Genomic DNA, 21,325 nt, shown 5'->3' with positions numbered 1-21,325 from the left:
TCCACAATATACGGTCATGAAGATTCCTATAAGGAAAAGACTTCTAGCACAAGGAAGAGAGTTCAACCCTCTACTACTATAAAAGCCTCAATACCCTCACAACCAAGGTACGCATAATTCACCACAACTTTGGTACTCTAGAGTTGTGAACAAGAGAATTCTCTAACTTGACCGTCGGAGGGTATTTGGCCGGTACCACACCGGTACTCCTCTTAAAATCTTCAACTTTTGTGTTGTGCAGGTTCTTGTCAGGAGCACGTGAGGACCATGTGGCTTACTGACAATTTTTTGGCATCATCAGTAATGAACATTTATTTAGGTCATAATTTGTGAAATGGAATATTCTTTTATAAGAAAAATGGAAATTTCTATTATTGTTGTTATTATAAGGATAAAATAGCTTCTTTTTTTTCTTTATTCTTTTTTTGTGTGGCTTCTGGGAATCAAAGGATCTTATGGAAAAAGAAAATTTTTTGTCTCTTTAGAAATGCAAGGGGTGCATATATTTATATTAATTAATAATCTGTTTTTGCTCAATTTGTTGACTCTTCTTGTAAAAGTTGATATTATATATAGACTGAAATGACATTAATAAAATCGACATAGATTTGAATCACTCCTTCTGACTGAAATGGAGGGAACAAAAGAACCTATTCTTATGGTATAATTTAATATTGTGTTGAATACTTGAATGGTTTAAGAAAGGAATAAAAAAAAAATCCTGCGTTGAATATTTCACTTTTTTTTGTACCACTACTGGTACTGGTAGCTCTTTGCCATTTCGTGCTTCACATTATTTTTTTTTTAGAGGGTTCAAATGATAGTTTAGTATTAATGGTATTATTTGTAGTGCTCTATATATGTGCTTAAGATGCATGTTAAGAATTTTGAACATCCTACCAAAAACAAAAAGAGAAAGAAAAAAAAACATTTTTAACGCAAAATCTTAAGAATTTCATGAAACATTAAGAATTGCTAAACTAAAAGCCTAAGGTTTGTACTTCATATTCATATGCTTCATTTTTTTTTTTTTTTTGTGGGTGTATATTTGATTAACAAAAGGTAAAAATGTTTTTATCTAAAATTAAGATTGAACTTCAATCGAGAAGTGTGCAATGAACTGAGAATGTTAGGTATCAAAATAGCTATGTGCGATGAGCATGGGAACTCAATTAACATTAAACTCCAAGGACAACCTTGTTAAAACACAATTTCCATAAAATATTTAACTAAACTCAAATTAAGATCATGTGGCATCAATCTCGATAATTTATCTCCAAATTTAATCTATGAACAGCTTTTTAATAAATTTACTAATGTATTGTTCATCAAAACACCAAATAAAAATATTTTTATTTCTCTCTCTCTCTCTCTCCATGGAAAGGAAGGAGGAGATCGAAATGGAGTGAAGCAGAGCTTGAAATATCATGACGAAGCTATCAACAATGGCTAAATTGTAAGATTTGAGCTCCAAGTTCTAATTCATTTGGTATTATTCCAATCTCGCTTGGTTTGGTATCGATACGAGTTTCAATCTATTGTGAAGAGGGAAAATTACAAACTGGTAAATTTGTGAATGTGAAAGGAGAAGGCGTTGTTGTGAAATGGAAGGCAAGGGAAGTGAAAAGAAAATATTTATTTATTTATTTTATTAGAGAGAAAGAACATCTATATATATATATTAATAGGTAAAACTCTAAGAAAATCCAATTAGATTCTAAAATTGAGCTTTAATTTTGTGTCATGTATCCTAAAATTTATCTTAATTTTGATGCACAGATACTTACTACACGCTAAAATCGAAGGGACTAGGCAAAATTGAGCTCTAATTTTGTGCCATTTGTCCTAAAATTTTTCTTAATTTTGATGCACAAATATTTACAACACGCTAAAACCGAAACGACCAAGCGTTAGAAATGAGAGAAAGATAAGCAATGAAATTATTTAGAGGGGCACATGGGATATACATCCATTGGCAAAACATGGTGAAGAGGATAGCTACCTCTCTCTCTAACTCTAAAACCTTTGTAGAGATCTCAATCCATTGTGTGCGGGATCATTCGTGAGACAAAACCATGACCAACTTCTCCATGAAATCGAATCCAAAAGGTTTGTCTGCTAAGGCCCTGCCTCTTCTTCTTTTGATTAGATCCACATTATACAAAATTTTAAGTTATGGTTACAATTATTGTTAAAACAATCAAATAGCTTATTGTAGGGTCTATATTTGTGGCCCAAACCCCAAAGGTATGGAATATGAGCCCAACAAGCCCAATACAATGAGTTTGTAGAGAGTGGGTGAAAGAGCTGGGCTGATAGTGAACTAAACAACGTCTAACAAGGGTTCAACCGGTAAATAATTTCAAGAACAAACTTGAAACTTGAATGAATTGTTGTCCGAGGAGACAAATTTTCATTTATATAGTTCTTAGAGCTACAGTAAACCTTCCTTCTCTTTTCCTCTCTCTTTTTTCTGATCCCCCTCTCAGGAGAGGTCCTTTACATTTATATCGTTTTCTTTTTGTCTATCTTCATCGTACACTTGTTCTTCATCTACGCATTCACTTGAGTATTTGTCTCATCAGGTATCTTCTTTAGTTCTCCATTAGTGGTGGTAGCTGAAGCTGCACTGTTCAGGGTCTTCTTCACATAAATGCGGCTAGAAAAGTTGCTACAATACATTTAATGTGGTGGTAACAACTTTTTCCTTAGATATTTCTCTGTTCTTATCATTTTTATACGTGCATGAAGTTCATCCTTGTCGCTGGAACTTCCTGGAAGATTGCCCAAGCCGCCCAAGTATTTGCTTGACAGTATTCTTGATATCCGAAAAGGATAATCTCCTTGGACGATATTTCTTTATCACTTCCTTACGTGATTTTCCACTTCAGGGTCTTTTCCAATTATTTACTCCTTTTCGGACGGATCCCCATCCTCATATAGGGCCCAAGGCCTAATATGTGAATTTGGACCTTTATCCCCATAATAGCCCCTCAAAATTTTAATTTTTCCCTTACATCCGAGAAGAAAAAATGGGATTTTGAATTGTCACAGAAATAAAAGCTAAAAATGTAAAAAAAATACTTGAGTTTACACGTGTGGGAGCATAGATTTGGGTGCTTCATCATTGTTGCTGACGTTTCGGTGTTTTTGAAGCGCTATTAATTACTCTAGGCGGCATTCTGTCTTTGACATCCAATGGCGGAACATTGATCCAACGAACGATGTTTCTCCTTAGAATTTGAGCGGGATAACCCCTACCCATTCGCTAGACCCTATATAAAGCCTCAAAGGAGATTATTTCTCCTTTACTTCACAATTTCTCAGACTCCCTAACGAACCCAAGCATTCAAGCTCATCAAGTTTCTCAAATCATCTGCCTTATTTCTTTAAAACCCACGAAAATCCTTCCAAGGACTTGAGGATCACTTCCCAGCCCAGTTTGGGTAAGTTCTAATTTCCTTGAAACCTTTGTTCTCTCTTCGACCAGCTTCCTAGGCCCTCAAACTCTTATTTCCCCGCTATTCTCAATATTCCCTTCTTTCTACTTATCCAAAATGGGTAGATTTAAGTATCTGGTCCATAGTCCTGCCTTAATAGAGACATTTAAGGAAACATATGACATATCGCAAGGAGTAAACCTAAGGTATTGTCTCCTGAAAGAATTATTAACCGACCAGAGGGTGGAAGAAGTCATAATCCCTATGACAACGTTCATAGAAGGGGGAATGACTTTCCCTATGGGTCCTGTTACAAGAGATTATCTTCGTAACCATAGGCTTTCTCCTAATCAGTGCGCACCCAACGTCTTTAGGATCCTAGGAGCGGTTGACGCTTTAAATCGTCATTTAGGCCTGGAGCTCACCTGGCTTAACGTAGTACATATGTACGAATGCCATAGCCAAAAGGGAGCTGGATATTATCTTAAATCCCCGACGTCGATAGGCTTATTTCTTGTCTTCCAAAATCTAACAAGTGGATGAAAGACGACTATTTGATCGACTCGGGTGCATGGCATGATGGTCTTCATTGCCCAACCTAACCAGGAGAGCCAGGTGGGATATCCTAGATTTAGGTTTCCTAACAATAGATCTAAGGTCTTCATCACTTAACATTGTTTTTCTTTTCTTTGTATTGATGTCTTTGAGTTTTTTATTATGGTTAATTCTGTTTTAATGTCAACAGATAAAAGACACGTTGCTCCTCGGCTTAGCCTAACTAACATTGCCGCGTTCAATTATCTACTGAGATTAGAAATTTTTATAAGTGAAGACGGGCAACTTCGGGCTACCCATCTCATTCTCGATTTCAAGCCACTCTTGAATGCTTTTCAATCGGTTAGCAATGCTATAAGATAAGGAGACTATCGGATTAACCGAATAGACATTTCTCGGCCTAATTTTCTTGTGCCGTTCGATCTCGCCGCCGTGCCACATCCAAATCTGCAGGGTGTGCCGCAACTCATCCAACTAGTTCAACAGGTTCCTTTGGAAGCAGCCGTAGAAAGGGAGAGAGTTGCTTTTTCAACCTCTTCACTTGAGGAACAGATTGATCAGTTCTAATTTGAAGAAGAAGTGCAAAGAGAAGGTCAGGTGATTCCAGTTTTGGACGCCAAAGAGGAAACTGATAGACAGTCCAACATCCACGCCCCCGTTTTAGTAACTGCCATTTCAGACTGTTCTTCGGAGGAAGAAGAAGAAATGGCAAACCTAAGGGACCTAATGAAGGCTAGGAAAAAAGTGCCTGAGGCCAAAGAAACTGGTCCATCTCAACTAGCTGTTAATCTTCCTCCACCACCTCCTCAGGTCCTTTCTGATCTCGGCCTAAAGCCATTACCAGATCTGAGGAAGAAAAGGCCCATTACAGATACTGAAGAAGAGGAGGTTGTGCCCCCAAAATGAACTAAGCAACAAAGAGTGGTCAAGGACCAACGGAGCAAAAAGCTTCGTCTACCGAAAGCCAAGAAGACCTTCTCATTGTTGAGGTGCGACAAGGACAACGCATCTGGTGTCCCAAACTGGAGTTGGATGGTGCTCCTTTCCCTTAGGACACCTCTGTCAGGAACTATCAAGAGGGGAAGGCAGGCCTCATTGCTGAAGCACTGGAGCAGCCACTTCTCCTTCCAAAGGATATGGAGGCTTACAAGCACGTCAGTCAACATGAACTCTTCCTATCCCTTAAGAGGGATTTAGCCATGGTAAGTGAATTAATTCACTTCTTCAATCAATATGCTAATCATTTTTACTTGTCCTTCTTCTTTGCTTTATACTATAATTTTTCATTCTGTTATGTAGGTTACACAACAAGTTTATGTGGCCGAGGAGTGGAATAAAAAAGCTCACACTAAAGCTCAGGCAAAGGCCTACTCTCGATCCAAGGCTGAAAGGAAAATGGGGAGCCTTATAGAGGACTACGATAAGTTGTTCGAGCAGCTAAAAGACATGACTAAGCAGAGAAATAGTCTTGATGCATGCCTTAAAAATGCTGAGAGGCAGGCCGAAGACCAATGCAAACAATTGCAAATGACCGAAATTAATCTGCAAATAGAGAGAGAACTGGCAAAAGGTCTTCGAGTTAAGCTTCAGAAAGCCAAGGAGACTACCTAATTGGCCAAGAAAAATGCCCAGTTGGCCAAGGAAGCAGTTGAGGCTGAAAAGTAGGCTGCATACAAGCTTGGGGTGGAAGAGACCCAAGTCAGACTCACTGAGGAGTTCTCCACAATTTGCAGAGATTATTGTGATATTACCTGGGGTAAAGCCCTTGATGCTGTTGGAGTCTCTGCAGAATTTGATTTGAGGCAACTTGAGAGTATCTACTATAATCCTGAAATTCGCGAACTCCCAAGTTCTGACTCTCCTCCCCCCCAAACAACTTCAAGAAACCTCTGAGCAACCTTTGGTCAGCCAAATCCCTCTTACCCATATTGAGGCTCCCAAAGAGTCTGGTCAGCCTGGTGATCAGGGCAAACAAGCTGAGGGTCTTCAAGATAAGGATAAAGACTTGGGAAAAAAGAAAACTCTTGAACTTAAGGACCAGGCCTCGAATGCTGCTGCTGCCCAACCCGGCCAGACTATTGACCCTTTGGCCCCCCAGATCAAGGCTTAAACATTTAAGAATCTTATTTTATACTTGTATTATTATTATTTTTAGTTTGGTTTTTTTTTTTTTTTAATGTAAGGGATTACAAGGTACCTTCTTTTGATCAATGAAATTGTTCTTTTATTTTCAATGTCTTTGTTGCACACATATTATAAGATTTATTATTATTGCAAATAACTTTGACTGGTAGCTGCTATAACCTAAGCAAACTTAACATCAATATCATGTTAATGAGGCGAATAACTTATACAAATACTGGAAGAAGTGAGTCGTATAAGAATTATCAATAAATATTAAAAGTAATCAATGATATGAAGATCTTGTATGTTTTCTCGAATAGTTACAAGAAATACTACTGAACACTGATTTTGAATTAAGTATATGACCGAAGAGGCCTATCATAAGTTAGAGTCTATTTAAATACCTACGAGGATTTCTGGCACGACTGATTTTAAGTTTAAACATTTATAAGAATTACAAGGGAGCGTTAACTAACCCACATCATCTGGTCCGAGGATTTCAGGCATGATTGGATTTAAGTTTAAACACTTATGGAAATTGTAATGGAGTGCTAACTAATTCATATCATCTGGTCCGAGGACTTCAAGCATGATTAGATTTAAGTTTAAATACTTAAAAGAACTGTGAAAGAATGTTAACTAACCCATATCATCTAGTCTGAGGACTTCAGACATGATTGGATTTAAATTTAAACATCTTCCATGAAATCTTTATGCGATAAATAAACATTTTGATCAAAGAAAAAACTGAATTAATAATAATACCTTTTAAGGTTGTTTACATTCTAGGGGCGTGGTATTACGTGACCATCTAGATCTTCCAAAAAATATGCTCCAATGCCAGCCCCTGAGGTAATACAATATGGTCCCTCCCAATTGGGTCCTAATTTTTCCCAAGCTGGATTTTTTGCAGTGCCTACAACTTTCCTGAGCACTAGATCACTAGGTGTTAAAGGCTTTAGTTTTACGTTGGCATCATAACCCTGTCTGAGCTTTTGTTGGTAATGTGCCAATTGGACCATTACATTTTCCCTCCTTTCCTCAATCAAATCCAAGCTCATCTCTAATAGTTCATTATTGCCACTCAGACTGAATGAATTGGTTCTCAACATTGGGAACCCAGTCTCCAAAGGGATAACAGCCTCAGCCCCATAAGTCATTGAAAAAGGGGTCTTCCTAGTAGACCTACGAGGTGTAGTCCTATATGTCCAGAGTACGTGTGGCAATTCTTCCACCCATTTACCCTTCGCGTTATCTAGCCTCTTCTTCAGTCTATTTACTATGACCTTGTTAACAGTTTCTGCTTGCCCATTCCTCTGGGGGTAAGCAGGGGTAGAATATCTATTCGTGATTCCCAATTTGCAGCAATAATTTTTGAACGCTTTGCTATTAAATTGAAAGTCGTTGTCAGAGATGAAAGTATAAGGAATCCCAAACCGAGTAATAATATTCTTCCAAACAAACTTCTTTGCGTCTACGTCTCTGATATTAGCTAGAGGTTCGGCTTCAACGCATTTGATGAAATAATTTGTGCCGACTAGAAGATACTTCTTGTTTCTTGCTGCTTTAGGGAATGGACCCACAATATTTAAGCCCCATTGAGCAAATGGCTATGGGTTGGATAATGGATTAAGGATTCTACCTGGTTGATGGATGTTTGGTGCAAACTTTTGACACTAATCACACTTTTTAACATATTCATGGGCTTCTTTTTGCATATTTGGCCACTAATAGCCTTCAGTGATAGCTCTATGTGCCAAGGATCTTCCTCCAGTATGGCTTCCATAGATTCCTCCATGTAATTCTTCAAGGAGCAATTCAGCTGTTTTAGGACGTATGCACAACAAATACGGCATTGAATAGGAGCATTTGTACAACTTTTGGTCCTCGGATAGCCAGAATCTAGTAGCCTTCCTCCGAATTTTGTCCGCTTCAATACAAGCGTGGCCAGAGAATCAGCATATGCGTTACCATTTCTGGGGATATGTAGCAAATTAAAAGATTCAAATTGTGACTGGAGACATTTAACTCGGCTCAAGTACCCCTACATTCTTTCATCTTTTGCCTCAAACTCCCCTTGTACTTGGCCGACGACTAGCCTCGAGTCCGAGAACATTTCCACTGACTTTACTCCCATTCTTTGGACCAATGCCATTCCCATCAGTAGAACTTTATATTCTGCCTCATTATTTGTAGTTATGAAGCCTAGTCTGAGTGACTTTTCAATAATGATTTTTTCTGGAGATATTATAACTAATCCCACTCCAGATTCTTTCTGGTTTGCTGCACCGTCTACATATACCTCCCAGAATGAGGGGCCTTTCTGAGAAATTACGCCAACTGATTTTTTATCCATGTTTTTTGTTGGTGTTAATTCTTCTAACGAAGGCTCAGTGAACTCGTTTATTTAATCTGCGAGGACCTGTCCCTTTGTGAAGGTGCGAGGCATATACTTGATGTCAAAAGCCCCTATAATAGTACCCCATTTAGCTATTCTCCTCGTGTAATCTGCACTTCTGAGTACAGTTTTAAGTGGAAGTTGAGTAAGAACAACAACTGTATGTGCTTGAAAATAATGAGGCAACTTCCTTGTACTAAGCACTACTACCAAGATGGCTTTCTCCAATAGTAGATAACGGATCTCGGTCTCATGTAACGACTTACTCACATAATAAACTGGTCTTTGCACACCTCGGTCCACTCATATCAACACTAAACTTACAACATAAGAAGCCACAACAATGTAAGCAAACAAGACTTCATTTGGCTTGGGGCTGGACATAATTGGTGGCCGAGCTAAATAGTCTTTAAGTTGCTGGAAAGTTAAAACATATTCTTCAGTCCACTCAAATCCCTTCCATTTATTGATCAGTAAGAAGAAAGGCCTACACTTATCTGCCGATCGAGAGATAAATCGGTTTAGAGCAGCAACCATTCCAGTCAATTTCTGGACCTCTTTGAGATTTCGAGGATGCTGTAAATTGTTGATGGCTTTTATCTGATCTGGGTTGACCTCAATTCTCCTGTGAGTTACCATGTAACCCAAGAATTTGCCTAATCTCATACTAAATAAACATTTGGATGCATTTAAACGCAATTTGTATCTTCTGAGAACTTCGAAAATGTTTCCAAAGATCTCTCACATGCTTTGAAACAATCTTACTCTTTACCACCATGTCATCTATGTAAATCTCAATACTTTTATCCAGCTGTGGCTCAAACATCCTCGTCATTATCCTTTGATAGGTTGATCCCGCGTTTTTCAAAACAAATGACATCACTTTGTAATGGTAATTCCCAATAGGGGTGACAAAGGCAGTCTTCTTCTAATCATCCAAGGCTAATGGTATTTGGTGATAACCTTGAAAAGCATCCAAAAAACTCATCCGAGGATGGCCAACAGTTGTATCTACTAGCTAGTCTATTTTAGGCATAGGGAATGGATTTTTGGGGTAAGCTTTATTTAAGTCAGTAAAATCTATGCATACTCGTCATTTCCCATTTTTCTTCTTTACCACCACAGTATTTGCTAGCCACTCAAGATAAAAAAAAACTTCTTTGATAGCTCCAGCTTGTTTGAGCTTTGCAACTTCCTCTTGTATTGCGTCAGCATACTCCTTAGATGGACGCCAAGTAGGCTATTTCTTAGGGGTGATTAATGAGTTGACCTTTAGATGGTGACATATGAATTTTGGATCCACCCTGGGGCTTCGTAAGCATTCCAGGCAAATACATCAATGTTTCTTTTGAGGAACTCTACCAGCTCTTCCTTCTCCTGAAAAGGTAACTGAGATTCGACTTGAAAAAACTTCTCCGGATCATCTCCGATAGCAATTTTTATCAAATCTTCACACCTTGCGCCCTTGGCTAAATCATTGATGGGTAATACTAGAGGTTTTAATTGCTATAAATCCTTTCTAGCATGATATGAGGACTCAACTTTCGACTTATGTTGGATGGCAGCCACCAAACATTGTCTCGCTATAGATTGATCTCTCAGGATTTCATTAACTTGACCTTCGGACGGGTACTTAACCTTCTGATACAGAGCAGAGGAAACAGCCTCTAGTGTATAAAGCCAAGGTCTAGCTACAATTGCAGTATTGGGCGAGTATGCGCCTACGATAATGAAATCTACCTCTACTACCTCTATACCAGTCTGTACGGGTAATCGTATTTGGCCCTTTGGGATAACAACTCTTCCTTCGAAACTTACTAGGGGAGAACTATATGGAGTTAAATCATCAGCTTTTAAGTTCAGCTTCTTATAGAGATCAGGGTACATTATCTCTACTGCACTACCCTGGTCCACCATTACCCTTTTCACATCATACCTTCCAATTCTGAGGGTAATTACCACAGTGTCATTATGGGGTTGGATGGTTCCAATCTTGTTTTCATCCGAGAACCCTAAAACCAGTGAGTACTCACTTTAGCCATTTTCAAATTGTGATTAAAGTCTCCTGTGGGTAATCGGGTTATCGATATTACCCTAGATGGCCAGGATCCTGTTCTCCTTGGTGCGGCGAAGATGACATTGATAGTTCCTAAAGGAGGCCTTGAAGCATCATCCTTTCAGGGTTCCGAGTTCATCTGACCTTCTTGGCCACTAGAGTGATGCAAGAGTTGTTTCAATTTACCCTCGCGGACAAGTTGGTCCAAATAATCCCACAGGCTCCTACAATCCTCTGTGGTATGTCCATAGTCCTAATGATACTGGAAATAGAGATTATGGTTACGCCTTTCAAGGTTTCCCACCATCTTATTCGGCCACTAAAAGAACAGTTCATTCTTAATTTTTTCCAAAACTTGATGTATTGGCTCTTTGAATACAGCGTTGACTGCTTGAAGATTTGCTGATCCTGACTGCCCAGCAAAATCCCTACGAGGTATGTTATTATTATATCTATCCGACCTGAAATCCCTCATCTCTTGGGTGATAACCTTATCCTTTCTCTTGCCTTGCTGCTGATCTTTTTCAACTCTCTTATATTTATCAATCATATCCATCAGTTTATGCACACAAGTGACAGGTTTTTCAGTCAGAGACTTTCTTAAACCATGGTCGGTAGGGAGACCGAGCTTAAATGTATTAAGGGCCACTTCATTAAAATCTCCTTTCATTTCATTAAACATCTCCCAGTACCTATCTGAGTAAGTTTTCAAGGTCTTATCCTCTTGCATGCTCAAGGATAGCAATGAAGCTAAGGGCCAAGCGACTCTCCGGCAGGTGACAAAACGGGAACCAAATGCTTGAGTGAGTTCTCTGAAGGAACTAATGAAATCTGCCTTCAGGTTGTCAAACCATCTCATCATAACTGGTCCTAGACTGGGGGGGAAAACCTTGCACATCAAAGCTTCATCCTTGGAGTGGACTGCCATCCTCTGGTTAAAGTGGCTCACATGCTCCATAGGGTCTGTTCTTTCGTTGTAGATAGTGAATGTCGGCTAATGAAAATGACAAGGAAGTCTTGCTTTTTCAATCCTACGTGTGAAAGGCGATCTAGAGATTTAGTTCAAGGCCTTGCTCATAGCATCGTTCCTTACACCTTCACATGATGGACTTTGAGGTTGCCGTTTACAATAATGTTCTTCTTCATAGGAAAAGGATTCACTAACTGGCATTCAAGATTTTTGTTTATAAGTGACATCTTGTTCATCGTCAGAATTATCATCAGAGTATGAAGAAGTTCACCTCCTCCTTGCATGGCACAACTCCCTTTTTAATTGGTCAATCTTTAGTTGCATGTTTTTGTCCTTCTCTACATGAGACACATGACTTCCACCTTATGGCTGGCTTTAGTCAGTATGCGTAATATGTACACTAATTGTCTTTGCTCTAAGTTGAGAAAAGGATCAACGTGTTGGGATGCCCTGGACTCTGCTAGTTGTTACCCTGGTTCAGCCATCGTCAACTGTTGTTTCCATTCTCGCTCAAGCTCTTCCCACAGACGGTGCCAATTATAGGGTCTATATTTGTGGCCCAAACCCTAGAGGTATGGAATATGAGCTCAACAAGCCCAATACAATGAATTTATAGAGAGTGGGTGAAAAAGCTGGGCTGATAGTGAACTAAACAACGTCTAACAAGGGTTTAACTAGTAAATAATTGCAAGAACAAACTTGAAACTTGAATGAATTGTTGTCCGAGGAGACAAACTTTTGTTTATATAGTTCTTAGAGCTACAGTAAACCTTCCTTCTCTCTTCCTCTCTCTTTTTTTCGATCCCCCTCTCATGAGAGGTCCTTTACATTTATATCGTTTTCTTTTTGTCTATCTTCATTGTACACTTGTTCTTCATTTATGTATTCACTTGAGCATTTGTCCCATCAAGTATCTTCTTTAGTTCTCCATAAGTGGTGGTAGCTGAGGCTGCACTGTTTAGGGTCTTCTTCATATAAATGCGGCCAGAAAAGTTGCTGCAATACATTTAATGCGGTGGTAACAGTTTTTCCCTTAGATATTTCTCTATTCTTATCATCTTTATACGTGCATGAAGTTCATCCTTATTGTTGAAACTTCCTAGAAGATTGCCCAAGCTGCCCAGGTATTTGCTTGACAGTATTCTTCATATTTGAGAAGGATAATCTCCTCGGACGATATTTCTTTATCACTTCCTTACGTGATTTTCCACTTCAGGGTCTTTTCTAATTATTTACTCCTTCTCAGATGGACCCCCATCCTCGTATAGGGCCCAAGGCCCAATATTTGAGTTTGGGCCTTTATCCCCACACTTATGGTGTTCGATTTGTAAAAATTGAATTGTTGTTGAATTTTTATATTAAATTTAATTAATGATTTGCTATATTTGGTTCTGATTTTGAGTTGTTTAAGTTAAGTGCAAAGGCTCTTAGCAAGAGTAAAAGAGGGAAATTGACAAACTATCTTTTTTTTTTCTTCTTTTTTTTCATGTGCTAGGTTACCTGCCTTTGTTGTTTCGTTACTTAAAAGCCACATTTAAGACTTTGGCGCACTTCCTTTAAGTGTAAAAGTCGTGCCCTTTGAATTCCAATACCTTTATTTTCAATTTTCAATTTTTCAATACGTTCTCCCTTTTTAATTTTTTACATCATTCACTCTGGAACAATTATTGAAACTAATGCATTTGTTCTTGGACCAATGCAAAAGATTTTTTTTTTTTGAGAATGCAATGCAAAAGATATTGGTTCATCAAGATTGGCAATGTTTATATCTTTGTTGATATCTATTCTATTTATTTTCAATATATGTTGACCGTTTCAAGTCATATATATCAATTACGGGAAAAAATTGGCCTTTTCCCTTTTTAAAAAAACAATCCATCATTTTGCCATCTTTCTTAAACTAATTAGAGAAATGCCCTTCTTTTGAAAATCGATTTTCTCAAAATCGAGTTAAGCCCTATAGCGACATTTTTGAGGAGCCTATAGTGACGTTTTAAGGACCTATAGTAGCGTTTTGTAACTCGATTTCCATGAAGTCGAGTTATAGGTAAAAAAAAAAAAAAGTTTGCATGTAACTTGACTTCATGAAAATCGAGTTACAAAACGACACTATAGGTCTTTAAAACGTCACTATAGGGTCCTTAAAAACGCCGCTATAAGGCTTCAAATATTTTTTTTTTAAATAACTTGATTTTAAGAAAATCGAGTTTCAAAAGAGGGACATTTCCCTAATCAGTTTGGGAAATTGGGCAAAATGCTGAATTTTCTTTTTTGAAAGGGGCATTTGCCCATTTTCTCCATCAATTACATGGCAAAAAGATTTAAACTTTGTTAGGGATTGATTTCCATTATGCATTCAATATATTTGAAAGAATGTTTATGAAAACGAGTGAGATATATAATTGGCAATAGTGGGTATTATAAAAGGATATATTTGTTGTGTTGCTAATAAACATGGTTCCCCAAAAATGATTCTCTAGATGCTAAATTAATCTATTATGAGAAAAATATAGACTATAGATTTAGAATGACTTAGACGATGGTGATGAAGATGATTGCAATTTGCAAGAGGTACCCACTCAATTCCCTTCAAAACAACATTCAATTCCACTGCTCTTAATTCTTTTCTGTATTTCAGTCTTATGCTGTCTCTATTCATTCCTTGAGAGTTTTTAGAATGGAGTCTCTAAACATGAATGCCAGACTATGGTCAAATCTTTTTTCTTAGCATTGACCTTTAATTTTACCTCTTAAAAATTGCTTGCAAGATGTTTGTCAAATGCTTGACTATAAGATTTTAGTGACGTAAGGACTTTAAAAGTGTTTGTTTGTTTGTTTTTTAACGTTTCTTTCGAGAATTTTTTGCTATTTTGTTATACGGGTATGATTTACCTCTAATACTTTTTTAATTGGAATCTCCTTTTATTTTAATGAGAAATTGTTACATCATCCACTAACTAAATAAAATGTAGAGATTAAAACTTACTACCACTTGTCATTGTATATTTCAAACAAAATGACATATCCAATTAAAAAAATACTGGAGGCAAGCCAAACCCACTAAAGATAGAGTTAACAATTTTAATTAAATGGAGCTCTAACATATTGAAGTTTTTTAGGTTTTCTTTATCTCTTAAAGTATCAATTCAAACCTTAGAGCTTAGTATAACAAGGATGAGGTTTAGGTCTAGTACATCCAATGCACTAGACCCGTTAAGATGGTGACACGTGTCATAATCTCAACGAGTCTAATTGGCACTAGACTCAAACCTCACCCGTTATTTTACTTATGTGAGCAGAATATCCATTGTATTCTATGGACAATTGATTTGATTCTAACATAGAATGTCCTTTTTGGCTTATTGTATCCATTTCAATGAATCTTAGTACCTTATTTATTTTTTCTTGCATTAGTTTTTACATAGCCAATAATATTGTTTTGGAAAATTCCAAAATCATTCTGAATCATCCCTCCTCAAATAATAGGACCCCAATGGAAGAAATCAATAACCGATTATTAGTAGGATTATCACTGTAGTTCATGTTGTTTGAACCCTGAACATACAGCAACATCAAACATTTCCAGGTCATGCAACAACCTGGTTCAAATGATATTGTAAATGAGTAAAACAAACCATTGATATGGAATTGCTAGCACAAAACAAAGGTCATGCTTGAAAGAGTTTCAAGTTTCACAAATACAATGCCTACGACCCAATTACCACAGCATATAATTGTAAAAGGTTTTCTTGCTTTAGAGACAACTAGCTTGTAACTCTATTCATGTGCATGGATATACTTAAAAGATACAAATTAAGATGCATAGTATAATTCTTACATATATAATTTAGATATTATTGATAGTCATTTTTTTTTAACTCTTTAAAAGTCTTATAAGAATGTTATTAGGTAGAGAATGTAAATTGTCCATTTTTAAAATATTTTTATGTTCATTAATTCTACTCTTTGGTTTTTGTACATAATAACTCACTTGAATGGATATTGATGATATGGTCTCACATTTGATTCTAAAATTAAGAAATAAAATTCTCTCTAAAAATAAATAATTTAGAACATGTGACGCAAAATTGAACTTCAATTGTAGAATCTATTAATATATATATATATACACAGAGAGAGAGAGAGAGAGAGAGAGAGAGAGAGAGAGAGAGAGAGAGTCCCCAATCAAACATAGCATAAGTTCTTGGAGTTTCCCCTAATTGAACATACTTGATATTTCGATCCAAGCTCTTTAGTCTTCTTCATAGCTAATAAAGTAATAATGATGCATGAGTTAAGAATACAAAATTATTGTGATTGACTTTGGGGCACACACATATATAAAGAGGGAGAAATATATTGTATTTCATTTATGTAATAAGCCATATACAACAGTTTGAAAAATGTATCCCTTCCATAATAACATCTAGTATACCAATTTCTAATGCAAACTCCACAACTCTTCTAGCGGCATAAATCTCTACCTCCTCCATATAAGAGCACTCAAATAAGCCTTAATGCAATTTTAACCAATTTGGTCTAAAAAGTTTACTTTTGATGTTTTGACAAACTTAAATTCACATACACCTACATCATACTCAGTATTTGTTTCTTTATTTTATTTAAACTAGCTTGTAATCCGTGTGTAAGCACGGAAATAATGAATAATAGTAATAATTAATGAAGGTCATCCCAGCTTTCTCGCCAAGAATTATAAATGGGTCACTTAACACAAAATTAAACTACAATTAGAGGCTAATTTGAATTTTGATTATGCCTTGACTTTCATATATCATCGATTTTCTCATATATTGTGCTTTGATCTCAATTTTTTAGGGATAGTTGCTAACTCAAGTGATGCATTGGAAAATTTTGTATACGTGTTACTTCAATCAACCTACCAACAAAATAAGAACAGAAACAACAAATTAGTATCAACTGTAACTAAATCATGGAGATTTAGTAATCTATATTATAATAATAATAATAATAATTGTAGGGTCTAGATTTGTAGCTCAAGCCTAAAAGATATGGGATGTAAGCCCAATAAGCTCAATACAATAAATTTGTAGAGAATGGGTGAAAGAACTGGGCTGTTTGTGAATTAAACAATAGTTAATCAAGACTTTAAAAGATGAATAAGTGCAAAAACAAACTTCAAACTTTAATAAATTGATGTCCGAGGAGATTAAAAGCTAATACAATTCTTAGAGCTACAGTAAATCTTCCTTCTTTCTCCCTTTCAATTTCTTTTGATCCTCCTTCCTATGAGAGGTCTCTTACATCTATATAGTTTTCTTTTTAGACCATTTTGATCGTCCACTTGTTCTTTATCTAAGTATTTACTTGAGTACATGTCCCATCAGGTACCTTCTTTGGTTCTCCATGAATGGTGACAGCTGAAACTGCACTATTCAGGGGTTTTCTCCACATAAATGCGGCAAAAAAAGTTGTTGCAGTGCATTTAATGCGGTTGTAGCAGCCTTTCCTTTAGATATTTCTTTATTCTTATCATCTTTATACATGCCTGAAGTTCATCATTATCGTTAAAACTGTCAGGAAGGTCACTTAAACCACCCAGGTATTTGCTTGACCGATATCTCTCATATCCGAGGAGGATATACTCCTCGGACTATATTCCTCTATCATTTCCTTGCATAGTTCTCCAGTCCAGGGCCTTTCTCAATCATTTGCTCCTCCTCGGACGTACTCATATCTTCAAATAGGGTCCGAGGCCCAATATATAAATTTGGGTTTTTATCCCCACAATAATAAGAATAAGAATAATAATAATAATAATAGGTAAATCTGAGAGAAAATCCAATTAGATTTCAAATTTGAATTCAATTAGAGTCTAATTTTGCGCTATGTGTCCCATCTAATTTAAGTTTTTTTTTTTTTTTTTTTTAAATTTTTGTGTCAAGTGAGTTAATTCAATGTAAAAATTTGATTTCAATTAGAATTTAATTTTGTGACATGTGTCTCATCTAATCTAAAAAATTTAATTTTTGTACCAAATGAGTTAATTTAGTGTAAAAAAAATAGGAGTCCATAATTTTTGAATGATTTTATATTTATGAGCCTTTTTTTTTTTTTTTTGTAGAACTAAAATCAATTCAAGTTTATAAGTCACACACACACACACACACACACACATATTAATAGGTAAAACTAAGAGAAAATTCAATTAGATTTCAAATTGGAATTCAATTAGAGTCTAATTTTGCGTCATGTGTCCTATATAATCAAAATTTTAAAATTTTTGTACCAAGTTAGTTAGTTCAGTGAAAAAATTAGATTTCATTTAGAGTTTAGTTTTACAGCACATATCTCATCTAATCGAATTTTTTTAATTTTTGTGTCAAATGAGTTAATTTAGAATATAAAACGAGGAATCCAATATAAATAAATCATAAAAAATATAATCATATGTCTAACACTATATATAAAATTAGAGGAAGAGAGAGTTTAAATGATTTTATATTTATGGGCCTTTTTTTATAACTAAAAACAATTCAAATTTATAAGTCATCTATATATATATATATGACCTAGGTTCAAGTTACACCTGGTATAATTCTAAGCAATGTTATACCATCCAATAACTTGTTATTAAATTAATTTTTTGAAAATCTAACCGTTGAATTACATGTTCTATATGTTCTTAACATGAATGCCAATTTTCATATCAATCGGATGTTATTTACCATTTGATCCATAAACTCATCTTTTATGCATTATTTTAAATTATAAAAACTTGAATTTTAACAATTGATTAATGACATGGTTATTAATTTTTGATCACCTTGAAATTTTGCAAGTATAGAGAATATATGAAGATAATGTAATCTAACGGTGAATTTGTCAATATTTGCATCCAATTAAAAAATATTGAACGGTGTAACATTGCTTAAAGTTACACAAGGTGTAACTTTAACCCAACTCTCTCTCTCTCTCTCTCTCTCTCNTGGTGGGCTTAGTAGAAAACTCCACCCACTCTATTTTCTTTCATTTCCCTTTTCACCTTGTTGATGCCCACTTTGCCAAGGAGGCAATACAAGGAGCCAGGAGCCAACAATATGGAGAAAAAGAGTTAGTAAATTGAAAAGAAAACCATCAAGCCCGAATGGTAGGAATAATGAATCATAGGCCTAAAAAATAGCAAAAGAGCCTCAAAGAAAGCAAGCAGGCCCAAAAGAGTTCAGAGAAAGAAGTGGTAAACCCAAGAGCATTATGAGAAATAGAAAGCAAGCAAGAATGAGCTAAAGAAGCCCAAAGTAAAGAAGTAAGTAAATAAGGGATTGGTGGAAAACCCATAAATCCCAAAAGTAAAGGATATGGTAATTTGGGCCAAGGAAGCTTAAAAGACTTAACAAAAGCCCATAGGAATGAAGAATTGGAATGGGTCGAGGATGCTCAAGGAGATGAAACGGGTCAAGAATGTGCAAAAGAATGAAATAGGCCAAGGAAGCCCTGAAGTGATGAAATGAGCCAAGGAAGCTCAAAATAGCATGAGTACTAGCCCAATGATAATGTTGGGTTACTGGAATTGAGCAAAAGGAAAACATATATCAGGCCCAAAAGAGGCCCGACAAGCACAAGTTAAATAATAGCATGGCAAGAATAACAGGATGGCATGGTAGAAGTATTAAACAACTCGCAAAAAGGGTAAGGAATGGATTGGAGAAGAAAAAGCCTACAATCAAGCAAGGCCCAGCCCAGGAAAGAAGTAAGACATAAATAATGAAAGCTCAGAGACTCATTCATGCTAGAAGAGGTCAAGAACAAGTAGCAGAATGTGTAGACGAGCCCTCAGGTCATGGCAAACGCATGAGCAACAAACAAGCCATGGACACACATGAAAATGAAGCACACACAAGGTTTAGCACCACCAACTTGTACCCAGCCAATACAGGAGTGGTGGACCATGAGTCAGAGGTAAGAGAGGGTATGGTCTGGCAATGGGAAGAAGGGAAAAGCCTATTTTAGGGTTCCCGCTCAAACTCTTTTGGGGGAAATGTCCTGCTAGGATAACACGCCACTCAAAAGAGGGGAAGATGAGTAGGAATCACTAGGTGCATGCCATGAGGGATTGGGAGAGAGAATGCCCACTCTTATCCGAATGGGAATGCCATAGTGAGCAAGCAAACAAAATAAGACTCTTTGTTTGGGAATGGGATATGGCACGGCTAACACAAGTAAGGGATGATGGCTGAACAGCTGACAAACTAGTGGGTGGTCTAAGAAGGACACCCACACTAGGAAAAAAATGGTTAAAGGGCAAAATAGTAAAAACCCAACACGACAGGCAATATAAAAGGAACCTCAGCCATGCATAGGAACAACTGGACAAGGGAACAAGAGAATGAAAGATAGAGCAGAAAACTTAGAAAGAAAAATAAAGAGTGAGCAAGAGTGTGATAGTGGGCATGCACCAACAGGCTATTCAATTCTCTCCCTCTAAATGTCTACCCTCTAGTAAGGACTAAGAAACCTGAGGATAAGCCATTTAGGCTCTCTCAAAGTGGGTAATTTCCGTGGTGGGATTTCCTTGTGAGATTACCCACATTGAAAAGTGGTTCCCTTCTTGGACTTAACTCCGTAGAGAAATCAAGCATGGCAAATTGACCATTTTTCCTTTATTTTATTGATTAAGCATAAGTGTGATTTCCTTTCTTTATTGTTGTCATCTTATATATGTTGCATTTATATATTACTGCATTATTCTTCCTTTACTAAGATCATCATTTAGTATTTACTGTGTTCTGACTAACAGTAAGCATATTCTTTTTATTGTTGTCATATTACACTTGTCTGCCATGACTTTTTATAATAGTTGTTTCCTCTGCCATTTGACAAGGTAGTGGGGTTAGTTTGTGCAAATGGCTTGGGGTGTGTTCAGTCAAGCCAGTCCTGACTCTCTTGCTCACCTCTCATTTTTTCTCTTCAAATTAGGAAGAAAATGAGAAGAGAAATGCTATTGATAATATATATATATATATATATATATATATGAGTTGTATGGTAATAAGCTTTGCTTGAAAATACTTTATTTTTTTTAGCTACTGAATGTGGTTCATTACCAATAAATAAATAAATAAATAAATCTTTGTTATCTTTTTTTTTTATTTAAATTTTTACTAAAGAGCATTTTTATCATTATTTAAAGTCTGGAAAACAACTTTAAGCTAAAACCAAAAATTTCAAGCTAATATTAAAGCTCTTTAGTGCATTACTCTACCTTTTTATATAAAAAATGAATTGACAAAAATGCTTATACTTATTTTTCAAAATGAAACTTAATGTCACCTAATAATAATAATAACAACAATCCAATTGAATTGATTTAATTTAATTGAATCATCCAATCTGACACTAGCCAAATCTGAATTGACTCAATCTGAGCAAAGAGGTAGTCGGCAGGGAGTCACCAACATTAACAACTGATGTGAGTGAGTCAAGCGGTAGGTTAGAGGTTTGAAACGATATGGAAACCTGACCAACTAACAAAATATCGTTGAAAACTGCCATTCTCTCTCTCTCTCTCTCTCTCGATCTAGCGAGATCACATCGAGATCTGGGATATATCTGGCAAGATCTCTTTGAGATATGGACTGAATCCATTAAGATTCGATGAGATTTTGTTCACCACTACCTCTCTCGATTTTGACCAAAATCGACTCAATCAAACGAAGAACTAACTTGATGGTGCTCACAATCAATGTCGAGTCCTTTGTTCTACCACCTACCAGAATCAATTCGATTTTAGGTGAAGCCCAAAT

Source organism: Quercus suber, unplaced genomic scaffold (assembly GCF_002906115.3).
Source record: "Quercus suber isolate HL8 unplaced genomic scaffold, Cork oak 2.0 scaffold_209, whole genome shotgun sequence".
In the NCBI taxonomy this organism is placed as follows: domain Eukaryota; kingdom Viridiplantae; phylum Streptophyta; class Magnoliopsida; order Fagales; family Fagaceae; genus Quercus; species Quercus suber.
Note: the sequence above shows the minus strand (reverse complement) of the source record.